Source organism: Cyprinus carpio, chromosome A11 (assembly GCF_018340385.1).
Source record: "Cyprinus carpio isolate SPL01 chromosome A11, ASM1834038v1, whole genome shotgun sequence".
NCBI classification, from domain to species: domain Eukaryota; kingdom Metazoa; phylum Chordata; class Actinopteri; order Cypriniformes; family Cyprinidae; genus Cyprinus; species Cyprinus carpio.
The window spans coordinates 25,219,104-25,240,248 of NC_056582.1; the positions used below are offsets into that span (position 1 = coordinate 25,219,104).

The 21,145-nt window shown below is 33.8% G+C and overlaps 1 long non-coding RNA gene across 1 annotated transcript; it reads left to right on the forward strand.

Annotated features, from left to right (window-relative positions):
• The first annotated feature begins 1,832 nt into the window (after nt 1-1,832).
• On the forward strand, nt 1,833-6,829 carry LOC122146665. The gene is made up of 3 exons (XR_006161197.1): nt 1,833-2,142; nt 4,370-4,612; nt 6,694-6,829. It is a non-coding gene; the product is annotated as an uncharacterized LOC122146665 (long non-coding RNA).
• Nucleotides 6,830-21,145: the final 14,316 nt, after the last annotated feature.

Sequence of the window (21,145 nt, forward strand, 5' to 3'; positions counted from 1 at the left end):
CGTCTCTTCTCATCTCATCTCATCTCATCTCATCACATCTCATCATCTCATCACATCTCATCTCATCTCATCTCATCTCATCTCATCACATCACATCACATCACATCTCTTCTCATCTCATCACATCACATCACATCACATCACATCTCAACTCATCACATCTCTTCTCATCTCATCACATCACATTACACATCACATCACATCACAATCTCAACTCATCACATCTCATCTCATCTCATCTCATCTCATCTCATCACAACTCATCACATCACATCACATCACATCTCATCTCATCACATCTCATCACTTCACATCTCATCACATCTCTTCTCTTCTCATCTCATCTCATCACATCACAAGCACATCACATCACATCACATCTCAACATCATCACAATCTCAACTCATCTCATCACATCACATCACATCACATCACATCTCAACTCATCACATCTCATCTCATCTCATCTCATCACAACTCATCTCGTCACGTCACGTCACGTCACGTCTCGTCTCGTCTCGTCTCGTCTCGTCTCGTCACGTCACGTCTCGTCTCGTCACATCTCGTCTCATCTCATCTCATCACATCACATCACATCACATCTCATCTCATCCCATCACAATCTCATCACAACTCATCACATCTCTTCTCATCTCATCACATCACATCACATCTCATCTCATCTCATCACATCACATCTCATCTCATCTCATCTCATCACATCACATCACATCACATCACATCACATCTCATCACATCTCATCACTTCACATCTCATCACATCTCTTCTCATCTCATCACATCACATCTCAACTCATCACATCTCATCTCATCTCATCTCATCTCATCTCATCACAACTCATCACATCTCATCTCATCACATCACATCACATCACATCTCATCACATCTCATCTCATCTCATCTCATCTCATCACATCACATCTCATCTCATCTCTTCACATCACATCACATCACATCTCATCTCATCCCATCACATCACATTACATTCTCAAACTCATCACATCTCATCTCATCTCATCTCATCTCATCTCATCACAACTCATCACATCACATCTCATCACATCTCATCTCATCACATCTCATCTCATCTCATCTCATCTCATCTCATCTCATCTCATCTCATCTCATCACATCACATCTCTTCTCATCACATCACATCACATCTCATCACATCTCAACACCTCACAAAAAACAACAACAATTCTAAAACAATCACATCACATCTCAACTCATCACATCTCGTCTCATCTCATCTCATCACAACTCATCACATCTCGTCTCTTCTCATCTCATCTCATCTCATCTCATCACATCTCATCTCATCCTCATCTCATCACATCACATCTCATCACATCTCATCTCATCACTTCACATCTCATCACATCTCTTCTCATCTCATCACATCTCATCACATCACATCACATCTCAACTCATCACATCACATCACATCACATCACATCACATCACATCTCTTATATCATCTCATCTCATCTCTTCTCATCACATCACATCACATCACATCACATCAATCATCTCATCTCATCTCATCACATCTCATCACTTCACATCTCATCACATCTCTTCTCTTCTCATCTCATCTCATCACATCTCTTCACATCACATCACATCACATCTCAACTCATCACATCTCTTCTCATCTCATCACATCACATTACATCTCAACTCATCACATCTCATCTCATCTCATCTCATCACAACTCATCTCGTCTCGTCACGTCACGTCACGTCACGTCTCGTCTCGTCTCGTCTCGTCTCGTCTCGTCTCGTCTCGTCACGTCACGTCACGTCTCGTCTCGTCTCGTCTCGTCACGTCACGTCTCGTCTCGTCACATCACATCACATCAAATCATATATGGATGTATTAAGTGAGTGTGTCTCTGAGAGCATGAGCTCATCCTGCATTAGCAGCCGCCGGAGGGAAGGATTGAGTTTGTGGGCAGCCGGTCTCGGTGCCGGTTTGGCTCGTGTTTACCAGCAGACAGCTGGTCTGTAGAGATGATTCACAGATCTGTGTCTGGAGAAAGCTGATCCGCTGCTGACGGTGCAGGAAAGCCTGATGTGAGCGGATGATGCTGTCAGACTCAGCTGCTGCACTCCAGGTCAGACACAGCCTTACGTCATCCGTGTGTTATGGACATTACTGTAAAACTGCATTTTTCTTCAGTTACCCACACCCACAGAAAACTGAATTAGAATTTTATACAAAGAAATAGATAAATATAATATAATTCAATCTAATATAATATAATATAATATAATATAATATAATATAATATAATCTAATATAATATAATATAATATAATAATTAATAATAATTAAATAATTAAATAAATAAATAATTAATACAAAGAAAAATTGACATAACCATTTAAAATGTTTGTGAATATATAAATTCTAAATTTGAGCATTCTGGGAAACAGTGTTTATCTAGCATGGCCCAAAAAATAAATATATTTTATATAATTTAATAAGAATGTAACAACAAATGTCAACAAACAAAACAGATTTACAATACATGGTAAACAATTTAAAATGACACAAGAGGGTTATTAAAAACATGTGCATTGTTCAAATTTAGAACATTTAAGTAATTGTTTAAAATGTTCAAGTGGAATAAAAACAGAAAGCTTCAAAACTTTTTGGAGCAAATTCCAACACCAAGGAGCAGCATAACTAAAAGCAGTCTTACCAAATTCAGTTGTTATACGTGGGGTATTTAGAACCAGAATGTTAACAGAGTGGAGATTGTAAATGGAATGATTCCAGGTCAACAGATTGTTAAGATAGCTGGGTAGATCACCGCTAATAGCTTTGTAAATAAAAATATGGCAGTGGAACCATCTACGCAGACCTAAGGAGCTAAAACCAGTCGCCTCATAAAGTCGACAGTGATGGTGCGTGACTTGGCATTAATAATGAACCGTAATGCACCATGGTAAACTGTGTCAAGTGTATGCAGCATAGTAGAGGCAGCATGCATATAAATAACATCCCCATAGTCCAAGACTGGTAAGAAAGTGGCACTGATCAATTTCCTCCTTGCTTGGAGAGTGAAACAGGATTTATTTCTTAAATAAAAGCCAAGCTTTACTCTCAGCTTTCTCACTAATTTATCAATATGAACTTTGAAGGTTAACTTTTCATCAATCCACAGACCAAGATATTTATAAGATGAAACATTTTCAACACACTTCCCATCCAGTGTGGAAATGGCTAAGGTGGTTGATGAGGGTACTGTGCGAGACTTTGTGAACTGCATCACCTTAGTTTTTACCAGCGTTTAATACCAGTCTAAGTTCAATGAAGGTGGCCTGTAATAAATTAAAAGACTGCTGTAATGATTGATAAGCTTGAGCTAGGGTGGGGGCAGAACAATATAGTACTGTGTCGTCTGCATAGGGGTGTATTTTGCCATTATCTGCTACAGAGGCAACAGTGTTTATGTAGATGGTAAATAGGACCGGACCAAGGATAGACCCTTGAGGGACACCTCGCCGGACCCCCAGTGAGGCAGAACTATGCCCATCGACAACTACAGTTTGAGTTCTGTTGGCAAGATAGTTTCTGAACCAATCAACTGCCTTAGTGCCCAGGCCAATGTCCCGGAGCCTCTTAAACAGGATACAGTAAAAAAAAAAAAAAAAAATATATATAATATATATATATATATCTATATATATATATGTATATATATATAAATTATTAATTTAATCTTTTAATTTCTATGGTATATTATAAATATGTAAATATATATATATATATTATAATATATATATATATAGATATATATATAGATATACAATTATTAATTTAATCTTTTATTTAATATCAACATATATTATAATATTTAAATGTATTTATATAGGAATATTTATTTTATGTAAATATGAATACAAATATAATATAAAAAGATAAATGCAAATATATATATATATATATATAATATATTTATATATAGATTAGATATATATATATAATCTATTCTATATATATTCACATATATATATAATTATTCATTTAATCTTTCATTTCATTTTTTAACATATATTATAATATTTAAATATAGTGTAATATATATTATATATTATATTTAAATATAAAATATATGTAAATATATTTATTATTATATATTTTTTATTTAATATATAATTATTTATTTAATTTTTTATTTAATAAATACACACACACACACACACACACACACACACACACACACACATATATGTGGGTGTGTGTTTGTGTGTGTGTGTATGTGCTCGTTCCATTCCATAATCTTTTTTAAAATTGAAATTAAAATCTTGTTCTCTACTTTAATTAAATTTTAGGAATTGAATCAGCATGCTTTTGCCAAGGGCCAAAATTCAAATGCAATACAACTGTGCAAAATTAATGCAGTTTCCAGTGAAAATCAGCGGAAGGAAACCGGATCAGATCCACTTCAGTGACGGAAATGAGCGATGAATGACTTCCATGAACCTGGACGGATCGCGAACTCCCAGCAGAGTTTGTCTGTGTGAACGTCTGCTGCAATCGACCCGTAAAAACAACCTGGACTCAACCATTTAGAAGTGAGATACTAAAGTCCAGGATGATTTAAGATGTGTGTGATATCATAATGGATGTGTTCATCAGATAATGTCATGATAATGCGATGCACATGTGAGTTAAACTGTTGATAGTTTCAGAGCGTCTCAGTTTTAGAAGACGTATAAGGGCAGGACAGAGTCAGTGACATGCATGAAATGTAGAGCTGAACTTCTGAGTGATTCTGCAGGTTTGAAAGTGTTTGCCCTCTGTGTGTCTGACTCTTCATCAATGGAAATGAGTCTATATATCAGAGTGACACGCCACTCAGCAGGAAAGTGCCAAAAAACAGCCTGATTTAAATAAGGGCAATGAGGAAGCACTGAAAGCAGAAAAGTATGGAGCGTACTTTCCTTTGGAGATCACTTTGATTTATATTCAACCTGGAAAGTTTGGCTACAGCTTTCAGAAAGCAGAGACACAAACCAAGCAACCTTGAACATCTGCAGCGACCAGCTCTTGTGTCAACCAAGCACTTGATGCACAATAACACCTGAGAGTGACTATTTATTGTATTAATGCATGCTCCTAGTGTTATTATGAATGATTCATCAGCAGTGTTGGGGTAGTAACCCGAGTTACATAATCAGATTACATTTTTCTAGTAAAGTAACACATTGTAACATGTAACACGTAAACTTTGAAAAATCATTTTTAGTGTAAAGTACTGTTGTTTTAGTTTAATATTCTGTTATTTATTCATATTATTATTATAATTTTTATTAGTAATTTTGTTATGAGATTTGCCTATTTTTATTACTTGTGTTTTTTTCCTTCTCTCTTTTAGATTTAGTAATTTAAGTACTTAAACTCAATCTAATATTTATATTTTATTTAGCTGTATTTCAATTACTGAACATGTACTGTTAACAATAACAGTACTGTATTAGTACTAATAACTACTTCATACTAACAGTATGTGCTTTGTATGTGCTTTGTTTCTGTTTAATGTAAAGACATGCTGCCACATATTGAAATTGCTTTTTGATACCACAAACTCTTTGTAACATGCTGCTTGTGTAAAGGTTGACCCAAAAATGAAAATGAGCTCAGGTCATCCGAGATGTAGATAAGTTTGTTTCTTCATCAGGTTTGGAGAAATGTAGCATTGTATCAGTGTCTCTGCAGTGAATGGGTGCAGTCAGAATGAGAGAGTCCAAACAGCTGATAAAAACATCACAATAATACACAAGTAATCCACAGCACTCCAGTCCAGCAGTTAACATCTGGAGAAGACAAAAGATGAAACAAATCCAGCATTAAGATGTTTTTAATTTAAAATATGAGTCTATAATCCATAATAACACTTCCTCCAGTGAAAAAGTGTTCTGGTGTGAATCAGGAGAGAAATCTGCACAGATCAAGCAGCGTTTTTAAACAGCTCTAAAACAAATATGTGTCTGGATTTTGATGTGCAGCATGTGAGAGACAACAGGAGATGCACTTTTTCACTGGAGGAAGTGTTATTATGGATTATGGACTCTATGTATTTTAGTTTTTCAGCATATTTTCATTTTTGGGTGAACTATTCCTTTAAATTGTATTCTTGTTTCACTTTTACGTGGGCAATATAACACGAGAAAGCATACAAACAGTGGATCTTTCAGGCATTTTTGTGAATGTAATATGATTTATTCTCTCTCATTATTGAGGATGGATATGCAGTTTTAGGACTTTAAACAAGAGCTGACTGTCTTCAGCTGTGGGACACTGCAGAGAGGTCAGTTATTGTAGCTGTGCTGACCTTTGACCTTCATGTTTTCTGTGATCTCTGGAATTTCATGTCGTGAACAAAACAATAACAACAGCTGTCTCTTATTATTTCCCTGCTCAGATGTCAGTGGCTGACATCCAGAGGTTATTCGCTCGGATGGATTTCAGAGAATTTTATCACTTCTCAACACTCTAAAAATAGTAATATCAGCAGCGACTCTGAGACCGCAAACACTTTATATTTAACAGAAGGTTGCGAAGGTTACATCTATTAATTTCACAGTGAAGGCGATGGAAAGCTGAGAGTGAAATGTATTGTCCTTTCAGTGATGAATGTGATTCTGTGTTGCAGTAAATCTGAGCATCGCAGGCAGACGCTCCTGATGAACGGACAATAACCCTGATGCATCGTTTCCAGGAAAGTCCTCCGTTATATCGACCCCTCCTTTGCACTTATTAAAGACACAGCGAGGTGCAATCAGAATACAGGCAAGTTTGTTTGTGCAGATGTTTTCTCATCTGTAATAAACTGTGCAAACAAAACATTGTGTCTCTTTTGTTATGTAAGTTCATAAAACCCATAATAAGCTAAACTGTGTGACAGTGTTTTCAATCAGATTTCTATATTCCTTACAAAAAATAGTGCAATTACTGTATCATTCATTTAAAGCACATATTTATATAGGGCTCATTGAAAATCATGCTCAGTTTGTCTGAAATCAAATAACTCTCCCATAGAAAAATATTAAAATAAACAATGTTGTTTGAATAGTTTTTGATATAGTGCTGATGTGCTGAATATATGTATGCATAATCTTTTCTGTTATATACTAACATAAAATTTAATTAAATTAAATTTGTAAAACCCACAATAAGTTTGCTGTCGTTAAAGCTTGCTTGTATTTATTTATTTATTTATTTATTTTGGTGGTGCATAACAATTAAGATTATGCCTTTTTTAAAAAGACATGACAAAGACATTAAGATCTTTTGAAGACAATATTTCTGACTTTATTTAAAGTAAGTAAACTAAATTAAACAATGACTAACAAAATGTATCTTATGTTTAGCTTTTGTTTATGGGGCCCTTAAATTTGTCAAAAGCCAAGTATATATATGTATGTATATATATTATCTATATATATATATATTATATATAGATATATAATAATATATAATAAATATATATATTAAAATGTCACATTTATAAGTAATATATTTGTGCTCGTGTCTAAAGAAAACAATTTGATTGGGTTATAATAAATAATAATAATAATACAGTATAATAATAAAATTACAAATAATAGTAATAAATATTTTACTGTGTATAAATGTTTTTGTATTTAGGAAAATGTTTTTGATTAATATTAAATAAAAATGTAAGGTTTGAACCAAACCATAAATATAATTCAAGAAAAAAAAAAAAATTTGGCCGTAACAAATTTTTTAAGCTGGTCCAAAGTATAATTTTTTTATCAAAGCATCAGTGTTTTGAAAGCTTGTGTTGCATTATGTGATGAGATGCAAATGAACCTTGTTGTTTATTAACAGAAAAGCACCGGCAGAATCACTTTCATCTGTAATTCACAATCGACAGAATCAGGACTACATCAGGGATTGATTCTCTGTCTGCTGGAAAAACATCACGTGACACATGTTTTCCTGAAACTAAGACACACAGAGTCTCCCCGTGACTCCCGTCAGCGCCTGATTGGGCGGAATCTCGTCGCCGTAACCATGGCGACTGCCCACAGAGCACCTGGAGTGGTGACGCAGGCGTCGCTATGACTCCTGAAGGACGGAGCGGCGATATAAATAGAAAAAGAGATAAGAAACGGGGGGATATTTGGGGAAGATGATGGCAGCTGTGACCCACACACACACACACTAGAGCCACAGGTGTGCCACTGACTGAATGCCAATGGGAATGGCTCTCAATGTGACTTTGGAAACTCGTCTCCAGCAGGGATTTCACTGTCAATCCGACTGTAAGAGCAGATGTGGAGCACTAAAGTGTGTCGTCCCAAAGGAAAATTATGAATATTGCTCAGAGGAGGCTCTCTTACAGCTCAGGAGACTCTCTTACAGCTCAGGAGACTCTTGTTTTAAGGATGAGCATTGTCTCAGATGTTTCTTTTTAGAAATGAAAGTAAAAACTAGAATATTTACATTTTCTGAAGGAAATATTGTGTTTTAACATGAAGAGGGGAAAGGGTTCTTACAGTAAACTAAAACTAGCACAATAGAACATTGTTAATTAAAATACAAAGCTTTAATTAAAATAAAATAAAATAAAATAAAATATATAAAATGTAAAAGTAATTTATTTCAGCAATTTTTTAATTTTCTGTATTTTAACTTTATCTGATATATATGCAATGAATTAAAAAAATACACATTACATACATAGGATTATTCTTATTTAAAACTAAAATCATTTTGAATAATTTTGTTATTAAAAATGTCAACTAAAATTAAATAAAATATTTTTAAAAACTTAAAAAAAATGACAATTTTAAGTTTAGTTTAAGTAACAGAATAACTAAAACTGGAAAACTATATAGACTTATTCAAACTTAATCAAATAAAAAAATTAAAAACATTCAAATATGAATAAAGACTATATTAGTATCTCAATGATACTGCTTTACTACATTGCTGTTTGGTTGCTAGGTTGTTATTGGTGGTTGCTAGGCAGTTGCTAACATGTGAGTCACTAGATGTCATTCAGTAAGATTTTAGAGCTATAAAATGAACGTTGCTCATTTTATGTTTGGGTTCTTATTGAGATTTTGATTGCAGACTTTGGTCACTGGAAAGTTGAGCTCAGCTTGAGACTCGTGTGAGTTCAACTTTTTTCAGGAGAAACATCTGAGAAGCAGCACGACTCGGCAGAACTTTGTCACCGCAGTAAAGTAAGTCTGAAGTTTCAATGGTAGCACTTGAATTATTCCGTCAAACGATCCATTTCATCATCGTCCTGCTTTTGTCCCTCTGTAGACTGTCGTGTTTGTTATTTCATGGATGTTGAGCACGTTTGTGTCAAACCTTCAAAGATGAAAACAGATCTAAAGCACAAATTCTGTGTGAAGAACACAAGTGTGTTTCTGTATTCAAACACTTGCATTGATTTCTTTATTTCAGAAGCGGATTATGCAATGTCTGGCAACCCTACTGCTGTTTATATATCAAACCGTGTTCAGTTTCAGTGTCGCAGACAGAAAACGTGTCGACTGCATGAAAATTAAAACATCAAATCAGTCACCAAGAACTGAGTGTTTGGGAAAAATGTTTGCTGTTTAAAATTCATTCGGGTGAAAGAAAATAAATAAAATACAATGCCAGAAACTGTGACATTGTGTGTGTGTGACCCTGGACCACAAAACCAGTCATAAGTGTCAATTTTTTTTAATTGAGATTTATACATCATCTGAAGCTGAATAAATCATCTCTCATCATATTTGAAAATCTGGAATCTGAGGGAGCAAAAAAATCTAAATGAGAAAATCATCTTTAAAGTTGTTCAAATGAAGTTCCTTAGCAATGCATATTACTAATCAAAAATTAAGTTTTGAGATATATTTACAGTAGAAAATTCACAAAATATCTTAATGAAAATGATCTTTACTTAATATCCTAATGATTTTTGGCATAAAAGAAAAATCAATAATTTTGACCCATACAATGTATTTTTGGCTATTGCTACAAATATACCCCAGCGACTTAAGATTGCTTTTGTGCTCCAGGGACACATATATGAATATCTTCTGAAAAACTCATAAATATTGTGCTTTAATCAACAGAAAAAAATAATAAAAATATAAAATTGTAAATAATAATTATGCATAATATAATATAATATATAATAATACTAGTCTTGTGTATGCAACTATGCTTTTAAACACTTTAATGAACAGAAGCCAGAGCCGTGAGGGTCTCACAGTGAATGATACAACATTTACATACGTGACCTGTGACCTTTCACTGATGAAACATTTACTGTGGAAAAACAGACTAAACGAGCTGGGTTCATGATGTCACACACATCGGGTCAGGCCGCTCTTATCAGAGGAGGCATGACGTGTGATTGGTCAGCCGGATCAGGTGACCAAACATCCTCTCAGGAGGAAAAGTTCAGGTTGGTGTCTCAAGTTTCCTGTGCGGCTCATTTTTCATTGGTTAATTATGAAGTGTGGGAAAGAGCTGTACACGGGGTGGAGAGACACACGGTTGCTTTCAGATCCATTGTAGAGAGACAGAGGACTCCGAGGATACCGGTTTCATTCCTCGTAGCGAGTGTGTGTGTGTGTGTCTCTGATCTTTACCCATGTCATGGGATTGTACAGCACATTGTGTAAATAAGTTCTTCCCCGTGTAACCCAAATACGTCTCCATTCACGACAAGAGACACTCCTCCTGCATTTAATATCAGCTTCCCTAAGCTATCGCTTTCCATGCGTGTCTGTGCTTCACGCTCATTCTGAGAAACCAGGTGATTTATAAGCTTCAGTTTTAAATGTGTTCAAGGCATGACAGCACAGGTGACTCCTCCAGTTGATTAAACACAGTATACACTTGTATTACAAGTTTTCTGAAATGTTATGTTTAAAAATGCAATAATATCCTATAATTTGCATTAATTTGCAGAAGATTATTCTTATCTCTTGGATAAAGCCAGGTTTAAAATTCTTGTTTGATTTTGTTGACACATTAGAGTTAAAGATTTTTATTGAAGGGATTTTGGATTTCTCTTTTATTTATTTTTTTATAACTCTATAAATCAGAAAATTGACTAAAATGTTATACAAACAATATAAATGAAATAACCCCTCAGTAAAACCCTTCAGAATATAGATAGGAGTAAAACTGTTAAGTTTGGTGTATGTAAGAGCTAGTGAAGTGGAGGAGAAAACTTTAAAATATATGTAACGACAGTTGTTTCGTATCGCAAGTTTTCTAAAATGTTATGCTCAAATATGCAGTTATTTGCAATAATTTCCAGAAGATTTTTCTGAACACTGGATAAAGCGAGGTTAAAATTTTCTATTTGGTTTTGTCGTCATATTAGAGTTAAAGGTTTTTACAGAAGGGATTTTGGATTTCTCTTTTTATCACTCCATAAATCAAAAAATACTGTGAAACATACATTTTCACCGTGTTTTTGAGAATAAAATGTAATTTAACAAACAGGCGAGTGCTATATTCACAAACCCCTCAGTAAAAACCTTCAGAGTATAGAGAGGAATAAAACTGCAAAGTTTGGTGTTTGTAAGAGCTACTGAAGTGGAGGAAAAACTTTTAAAGATAAATAATGGAATTGAAATCTACAGACGTAAACAGATGAAGTGTGATAAAACAAACAATTAAATGTGTATTTTGGATGTTTTCTTTCCACTAGTCTGAAAGAAGAAATATTATAGAAGCAAAATGATCATTGACCAGTGCATGAAAAAGCACTGGTTTTGCATTAGGTGATAATAAACTGCATTGCGTCAGTGCAAACTACTTAAACGATATGTCTTCAGAAATGGTAAAAGAGAGAAAAACTAAAGCATGCATCTTAGAAAGAGAACTTAATGCTCATATTTCTATAAATATCAACTGTTCCATTAGGCTATGAGTTGTTTACTAAGCAAGTTCATGGTAACAGTGTTTCCATGGTAACAGTATTTTCTCTGTCTCTTTTCAGGCCACACTGACTGAATGCCGTCTACTGAAGCTTACATCTTCATTAATAATCTCACGGTTCATACTTTATCACTAAGTGGTATTTTTTCTTCTGCGACAGAGCTTAAACTCCTCTTTCTCAGCACACAGAAAAGACTGGATGATGAAAGAGTGAAAGCATACACTCCCAAACCACACACACACACACACACATGGAGCAGCACTATGGCCTAGTAAACAGTGTGATGGGGAACTCTGAGCAGCATTACTCAACTCTTGATGATTATTTACACAAACATGCCGTCTGGAAACAAGGTAAAGATGGATCCGGAGAAAAAGCTCAAAGCATCTGCTGTCCGTCTCACCCTTCCTCACATGTGAGATCTCTTTAAGTGCTCACATGATTCATGATTCAATATGCTTCTTCTTAGAAAAGACCCAGTAATCTCTCAGATCTCAAACTGTACTCTGATTAGCCAAGATCCAAAAGTCAAATCAATTCACATTTATTTCTAGAACACTTTATGCAAAGCTTCACGTTATTAAACAAACAGGAATTTTCCTGTTACAGTGCTGATGTGGCACAATTAATCAATTATGAAACAAAATTCATTTCAGCTGTAAAGCAGTTCTGAGTTTATATCATGGAATTCTGACTGAATTCTGAGTTTACATCTCACAGTTCTGTTTTTTTTTTTTTCACTGCAGGGGAAAAGGTAATGGTGACTTTTTTTCTCAGAACTGCGAGTTTTATCTATCAAAATTCTGAGATTATATTTTGCAATTTCAAATTGTGCAAAAAAAAAAGTCAGAATTGCAAGATATAAACCCAGAATTCAGTTTTTTTTTCTCATCATGGAATAAAAAAGCAAATTTCAACTTTGGATTTTTACAGTTATGACATGCATTTGCAAGTTCATATCTCAAAATTTTGACTTTTTTTCTCTAAGAATATAAACTGAGGAAAAAGTCCAAGTTGTGAGATTAAAAAAAATACTGCAATTATCTTCTTTTTTTATCATCCTGTTGCAGAAATATATGGAGCCATGCAATAAAAAATAAATAAATTGTGCGCACGATTTATTAATTCATTCCCTCAATGTACTAAAACGTGCACACGATTACTATTGCGTTCCCTCGATTTGCTAAATAGTGCGCACAATTTATAAATCAAGTGAACGAAATAGTAAATCAAGGGAACACAATAGTAATCGTGTGCACGTTTTAGTACATTGAGGGAATGAATTAATAAATCGTGCACACGATTTAGCCTACTATTTTTTCCTGCATGCCACGTGCGGGCAAATAAGCTTCCATAGCAATCAGAATCTCAATATGATCTCATATTAGTCACATTACTCATTTAAATGACCGTAGCTTCATTTTAAAGTTCTTTACTCATTGACTCATTTGTGACTCTTTTTATTTCTCTTTAGGATTTTTAGGAGAAACACTGGAGACAAAGCTGATACTTAAAGGAAACAAAACTGAGAATCTATGTTTTTTTTTTTTTGTATACATTTAAAAATTTGTAAACAAATATTACAGAAAGCATGATGCCAAATATAAATGTAAACAGTGAAAGTGTATATTTTGGATTTTCCCACAGAGAACGTTTGTGTTGTTTTGAAACATGTACTTTTGCATGCTTTGAAACACTCTCAACCGTGTGTGTGTGTGTGTGTGTGTGTGTTTCTCCAGCATGCAGCTTATAATTACACGCTTTCTGTGTCCCACTGTAATGCATTCCTTCCTGAGTCCTTTGCACGCTGGCCCTCCATCAGCCGGAGTTAATCCCAGGTTTGGAATTCCCCTCTGTTAGCGGACCACACACACACACACACACACACACACATCCCTGCGTCGTGCATCTCATCTGTTCCTCCCTTCCCAGTGGCAGCAGTGTAATTTTCACATGCAATCATGTGCTTAACTGTTAAACCCAGATTCACTCTTAACTCCCGTCTGTGTGACTGTAACTTCAGCGAGGAAACAGTGTTAATTTGTTCCATCTGTCTTATGCAAGTTTCGAATTATTAAAGCATGCTTTAGATATTCAAGACCTGAATCATAAGTTCTGTTCCGAAACCAAACTTGAAAGCTTTTTAAGGCATAATTTGTGCATCATTAACAGTTGCTGCCTATGTAGATCATTACAGATCACTCACTTACGAGGTTGTGTTTGGGTTAAACCTGCTCAAAGTTGGTCAGGCTGGTCTGGTTCGCTGGTTTTAGAGGGGTTTATCAGACTAGGACAGCAACTATAAACAACCTTAAGCTTTTTAGGTTTGTTTTATTGTTGTTTTTCTTTTTTCAACAGAGTTTGACGACTTTATATTAGTTTTTATATTATCTTGTTTATTATTTTATTAGCTATTAATGTGCTATTTTCAATTTTCAATAGTTTCAATTTTCAATTCAGTTTTAGTGTGTTTCAGCTGAATTTTATATTTCATGTACATTTTTCCATTTCTTTTTTATTTTAGTATTATTGAGATACTCAGCTTTTTATATATTTTCTATTGTCATTAGTAGGTCTAGTTAAAGTTTTACTTACATTGTTTTGTGTCTTTTATGCTTTTTTATCATTTATTTATTTATTTATTTATTTATTTATTTTATTATTTTTTTTAGTACTTTGAGTTAAACTAATTGAAAATGAGAAATGTTGCCTTGTAAAAAAAATTTAATATTAAAAATATATATATTTTTATATTTTATTTCAGTTAAAATTCAACATTTAAAAAAGTTGTATGGTTTTAATTTTATATATAGTTTCATTTTAGTTAAATATAATAACCCTGATTGTGGATTCCTCAGAACATTTTATTTACTTATTTATTATTTTATTATTATTATTATTATTATTATTATTTACAGATGACTAAAAAAAATCAAGGATGTTTCTCCCATAGTCACAGGTCAGATGACTAAGATCATGTAAAGATTATGCTTGATTATGTTTATTTTTGTTATTTGTGTTAGTGTTTATTCATTTATTTAAGTTCGCAATTCAGCCACTGTTTTTAGTTAAGCATTAAATTTAGGGGTTTATTTATTTATTTTTCCTACCAATATTTTATTTCAATTTACAATTCTCTAGTGAAAAGCCAGCGGTTTTCATCATAGTTGTAGTTGTGGTAAACCGAGCTGTTGTTTACCTGAGAGTCTGTGTGATTTTGAGAGATTTCTGGTGTTTGTGTGTGTCTGGGCCTCATGATCTGCATGTACCTTTAAATAGCTTCATTGAGTTCTTGTGCTGTACAGTGTGTTTGTCTCGAGGTCACCCTCAGTCGCTGTGTTTATAAAGCCATGAGCCAGTAATTTTCCGAGATCCGCTCTGTGGGTTGATGGCAGCCAGGCAATGTAAACTCACTGACACACACACACACACACACACACACACACACACACACACACACACACACACACACACTTGAGTCTTTCAAAGAGAGCCCTGTTCTCTCTCACACAATATCACCACGGCAACACCGCCTCTCACGGCCTCCATGTGACTAAACCAATCAGAACAGCTGTATGAGGAAATGCCCCACTGTCCGGCTGAAACCACTGGTGAAAGGAATAGTTCACCCAAAAATCAAAATATGCTGTAAATGTGCTCACCCTCAGATCATCCAAGATTAGGATGAGTTTGTTTCTTTATCAGATTTGGAGAGCTTTGCTTCAGTGTCTCATCAATGGATGCTCTGCAGTGAATGGGTGCCGTCAGAATGAGAGTCCAAACAGCTGATAAAAACATCACAATAATCCACAAGTAATCCACAGCACTCCAGTCCATCAGTGAACATCTGGAGAAGACAAAAGATGAAACACATCCAGCATTAAGATGTTTTTAACTAAAATACATAGAGTCCCTATAATCCATAATAACGCGTTTAAACAGCAAAAAAGTGTTCTGTTCTGAATCAGGAGAGAAATCTGCACAGGTCAAGCAGCGTTTAAACAGCTCTTAAAAAATATGTGTCTGGATTTTGATGTGAGAGACAACAGGAGATGCACTTTTTCACTGGAGGAAGTGTTATTATGGATTATGGACTCAATGTATTTGAGTTAAAAACATCTTAATGCTGGATGTGTTTCATCTTTTGTCTTCTCCAGATGTTAACTGATGGACTGGAGTGCTGTGGATTACTTGTGGATTATTGTGATGTTTTTATCAGCTGTTTGGACTCTCATTCTGACTGCACCCATTCACTGCAGAGACACTGATGCAATGCTACATTTCTACAAACCTGATGAAGAAACAAACTCATCCTGATCTCGGATGGTCTGAGGGTGAGCACATTTACAGCAGATTATTTCACAGCGAAGGTGAAAACATGATGTTTTTAACACGATTTCCTTTAGTTCCAGACAACATTCCTTTCAATTCTTCGACATGCACTTGTGGAAAGACCATCAATGAAAGTTTCCAACTTCTATTGTCCTTTTCAAAGTAGGAAATTCCAGCTTTTCGAGTTGAATGGAAGGCATCATGTTACCATCCAGCGCTGCTATGAGAGCTATGTTTTACCCCGGTACTTTCATCTGTTTCCATTCACCAGAAATACATCAAACACTGCGTCTAAATGACCTAACCACCTCTCCAAACCGGCCGAGGCTCTTTATAGGCGAGTACAGAACCAGCCCGAGGTTTGAAATGTTTAAAATAGCGCAGCCTGGATAGTTTCTCTTTGATATTTCTTTGCGCAGATCTCTTCCATGTGTTTGTGGCATGCGTGTTGAGTTCTGAACGTTGCGCTCTCCTCTGAGACACATGGCACTCATTCCGCTTGTTATTTTCCTCTGGAGTTGTTGTTTTTGTTGTGTTGAGCAAAATATGGTTAAGTGGGTAAGATATTCCCAGATTCTGGAAAAAGTAATTACACCCCAGTAATTACAGCTCGCTGGCTTGGCAGGAACCAGAGATGTCCAAACCAGGACATGCCGTATCACAAGACGAAAAAAAAAAAAAACTAAAATATATTTTTATTTCAAATTTATATTTATGTTTTGCATTGAAATGTAAAAAAAAAAAATACAAATAATAATAAAAAAGAAATGTAAAAAAAAAATACAAATAAAAAAAAATCATTTGATCCAAAATTTGATTAAAAAAATTAAAATAGAAAAAAATATATATATATTTTTTTAACTATTTATTTATTTTGTCAGTTAATATATTTTAATATAATATAGTTGGAAATAATGCAACATTTCCTTTTGGCCCACTAAATCAAGATTTTTTGGCCCTTTCATATTAAAACATTTGGGCAGGTCTTCTATAAACAAAAATCTTGTAAATCTTGCAAAACATAAAATAAAAATAAAAATAAAAATAAAAAATAACTGGCACCTGTGGTTGCCTGAATAATTCTTAAAAAAAAAAAAGAAATAAAGTAAAAGTGTAAACTTATTTATAGAGCACCCTGTAAATTTGCATTTTAAACTGTACTTTATAAAATAAATTAGCCTAATAAAATATATTTTAAATCAGTAAATCCGACAGCCCTTTTCTGCTGAATTAGCAAGGCCATGTTGCTACGGAAACCTTCTTTTATACCTTTACCATATACTGACAACCACCATAAAAACACAGAAGAGAAAGAGAAAGCCATGAATCAAAGTTTTTTGCAAGCAGCTTTTCCACAAGTTAAAGTAAATACTAATATATATATACAAAACATCTTCATGATAACTCACAACACTAAAATAATGCCATAAACATTTATTTAGCATAAGTTGTCACAGGTTGTAACATATGCAAATATAATATATGTGCATATATTAAAATAGCTAAAAATCAAATATGTTGTCATATGAAGTAAAACATATATTAGAAATCGGAATTTCAAATATATATATATATATATATATATATATATATATATATATATATATATATATATATATATATATATATATATATATATATATGATATGTATATATGTTTATGCATGTGTAACAAACATTTGGACAAACAATATGTCATTTACATGCATGTCCATCCTAAAACCTGTCAGTACATGTTGATATTATATAAGTGAATCAATTTAAAATATAAAAAAAAAAAATGTATTAAAAAATAAATAGATGTTGTTTTATAGAAATAAAATAATGTTGACATATATGGTTGCTTCATATAATACCATGTAAAAACTAGAATATAGATATATTAACATATCTACACATACAAATTTTACTATGTGGATTTTATATATGCTATAAACTTATATCTTCAACTATTCACAGAATGCATGTGAAATATATATATATATTGTTTTAGGTAACATATATGACAACATATTATATTTCCATATAAGTTACAAAACTGATAACAAAAACTTTTAACTTTTGATGAAATGCTATCAAATGTGAAGTGTCACGAAGGGGATTCTGGGTCAGTTTACAGTTATTCACTGTAAATTATAAGATGACATGTTTTTGTTTTTTACTTCCAAATATGGTACATTTAACAGTCTGTTTTCACTGTGAAATTGCATTAAATGTAACATTTTTCTCTGTATATTATTGGCAAACAATTAAGGTTTTATAGTCTTTTGCTTTTAAAATTACAATGTTTTTTACAGTAAAATGCAAGCATGAGAATATTTACACATCACTGCTAATGTATCTGGACTTCCGCATGTCTGTTGGGTTTGTTATCATAAGATAATTATTAAATTTCTCAGAGGAGTTATATGACTCTGATATTGCTCTTTCATAACTCAAGAGACTCATTTTAATGTGTTGCTGTGGAGAGGGTGAATGTCACACACAGGTTGTCCTTTAGGAAACGGCCTGCTTTCGTTCTGCTCATAATCACGTCTCTCCTGTAGATGAATGTGTCATAATCCATAAAGCCCGTCTGAGAGCTGCTGCTTAAGCTCCGGGGCTCATGGGTGGTCCTGGGTTCAAGACGAGGTGCCAGAGAAAATATAATTAGCAAAAACAAAGACTTTTCTGTAAGCGAAGGAGAGAGAGAGAGATGCTGACTCGACCTAGTTATTTTAAGTTTCGACTTATTCTACAGATTCCTCTGAGAATAGCAAAGAAACATGTTTAACTACAGCAGACTGATCTTAAAAAGACATTTTAACATTGAGACTATAATTTAGAATAGTTCATTATTGTTTTACCTGCACTGTGTTGTTTGCTGCTCAGCATGACCTAAATAAAACTAAAAATGTTATCATGAAAAAAGTTGATTAATTGATTTGCTGAAATTATATATATATATATATATATATATATATATATATATATATATAATATATATTTTTTATACAAAATACAGAGAATCACATTATTTTTGGATTAAAAAATTATCTAAAAAAAAAAATATAATAAAATAAATAAATAAATAAATAAATATATATATATATATATATATATATATATATATATATATATATATATAGAATATAGTATTACATAAAAATTGTATTTATTAAATATTTATAAATAATTCTATAATTTTTTATAAAATATTTTACACAAAAACACACATTATATTCTATATATTCTTTGTGATTTAATAACTCATGCTCCAAATATTTATATAACATTTTATTATGCAAATAGTGCTAATTGTTATGTGGCATCTACTGCAGGTTTCATCATTCGTGAAGGCAGAGAGTTAGCGCTGACATTACTGCTGTCAGGAGATTCTGCTTAGTAACCCGTTGTCATGGTGGTGGTCCTGCGCTCTGATTGGATGAGAGATGAGGCCTCAGGGACTCTGACGGTAATTGGATTTTTTTTTCTTCCCAGACAGAAAGCAGAGAAGGATGAAGATGTTGCATAACTGACACACTTTTATCTTTCACCCACCCACCCTCTCTCTCTCTCTCTCTCTCTCTCTCTCACACACACACACACACACCTTTGTTATAACAACAGAGAGAGTGATGGAACACATAATACATCAACACACACAAAAAGACAAAAATAGAAAGTGTAGAGAAGAAAAATGAATGAGAGAGACAAACGCTGGTCTCCACTGCAAAACCCTTCCATTATAATCAGCAGAGCAATATGGTTGATTATAATGAGAGCGTTCTGCTTTGTTGTGTGTCCCATTGCTTGCAGGGTGGTTATGGTCGACCACACCAGCTACACTAGCTACGCACTAAACTGACCAGTCCTCATCAACAAGACATGAAAACAACATACTGTTGCTCATAATAGGAATGTAAGGTCAGTAAGATGTAAGATTTTTTTTAAGAAATGTATATATATTTGTTTATTTATCAAGGATGCATTTAATTATATATATATAAACACACACATTTTAATACTTTTATTCAGCAAAGACACATTAAATTGATGAAAAGTGACAGTAAATACATTTATAATGTATAAACATTTCTGTTTCAAATAAATGCTGTTCTTTTGAACTTTCTATTCATCTGTGAATCCTGAAAAATAACATGTATCACAGTTTCCAAAAATTCTAACTGTTTTCAACATTGATAATAATCAGACATGTTTCTTGAGCACCTGTTAGAATGATTTCTGAAGATCATGTGACATTGAAGACTGGAGTAATGATGCTAAAAATTCAGCTGCGCATCACAGAAATAAATTACACTTTAACAGATATTCACACAGAAAACAGCTGTTTTACATTCTAAAAATATTTCAGATTTTTTACAGTATTTTTGATCAAATAAATGCAGCCTTGGTAAGCAGAAACTGCTTCTTTCAAAAACATTACAAATCCACCCACACGTGATGACAGCGAGTTGCTATGGCAACATATTTTGTAAAGCATCCCGTGCAACCGCTGCTCTGACAGGGGGTTAAAGTGAGAGCAGGGGTCGCTCGTCACATATTGAAGCCAGATGTGTCCAAAGAAACAAATTTCCACTCCTTCTCTTTGTGCATTTCTAGAATCAACAACACTGAATGCATATGGAGCGCATGTGTGCAGAAATCATAATGCATCATGTCTGGACACGGCGTTTGTGTCACGACTTTTATCTTCTCAATGATGTGTGAACCATGAGCTGCAGTGCTTTCATTCACACACTTCTCTATGGAATTGTTTACACTGCACAGTTTCTGCGCTCCTTCACTTGAAAGGGAACGCTGTTGCTGCAGAATTCGCTGCTAAATATTGTCTGCTTTGGCC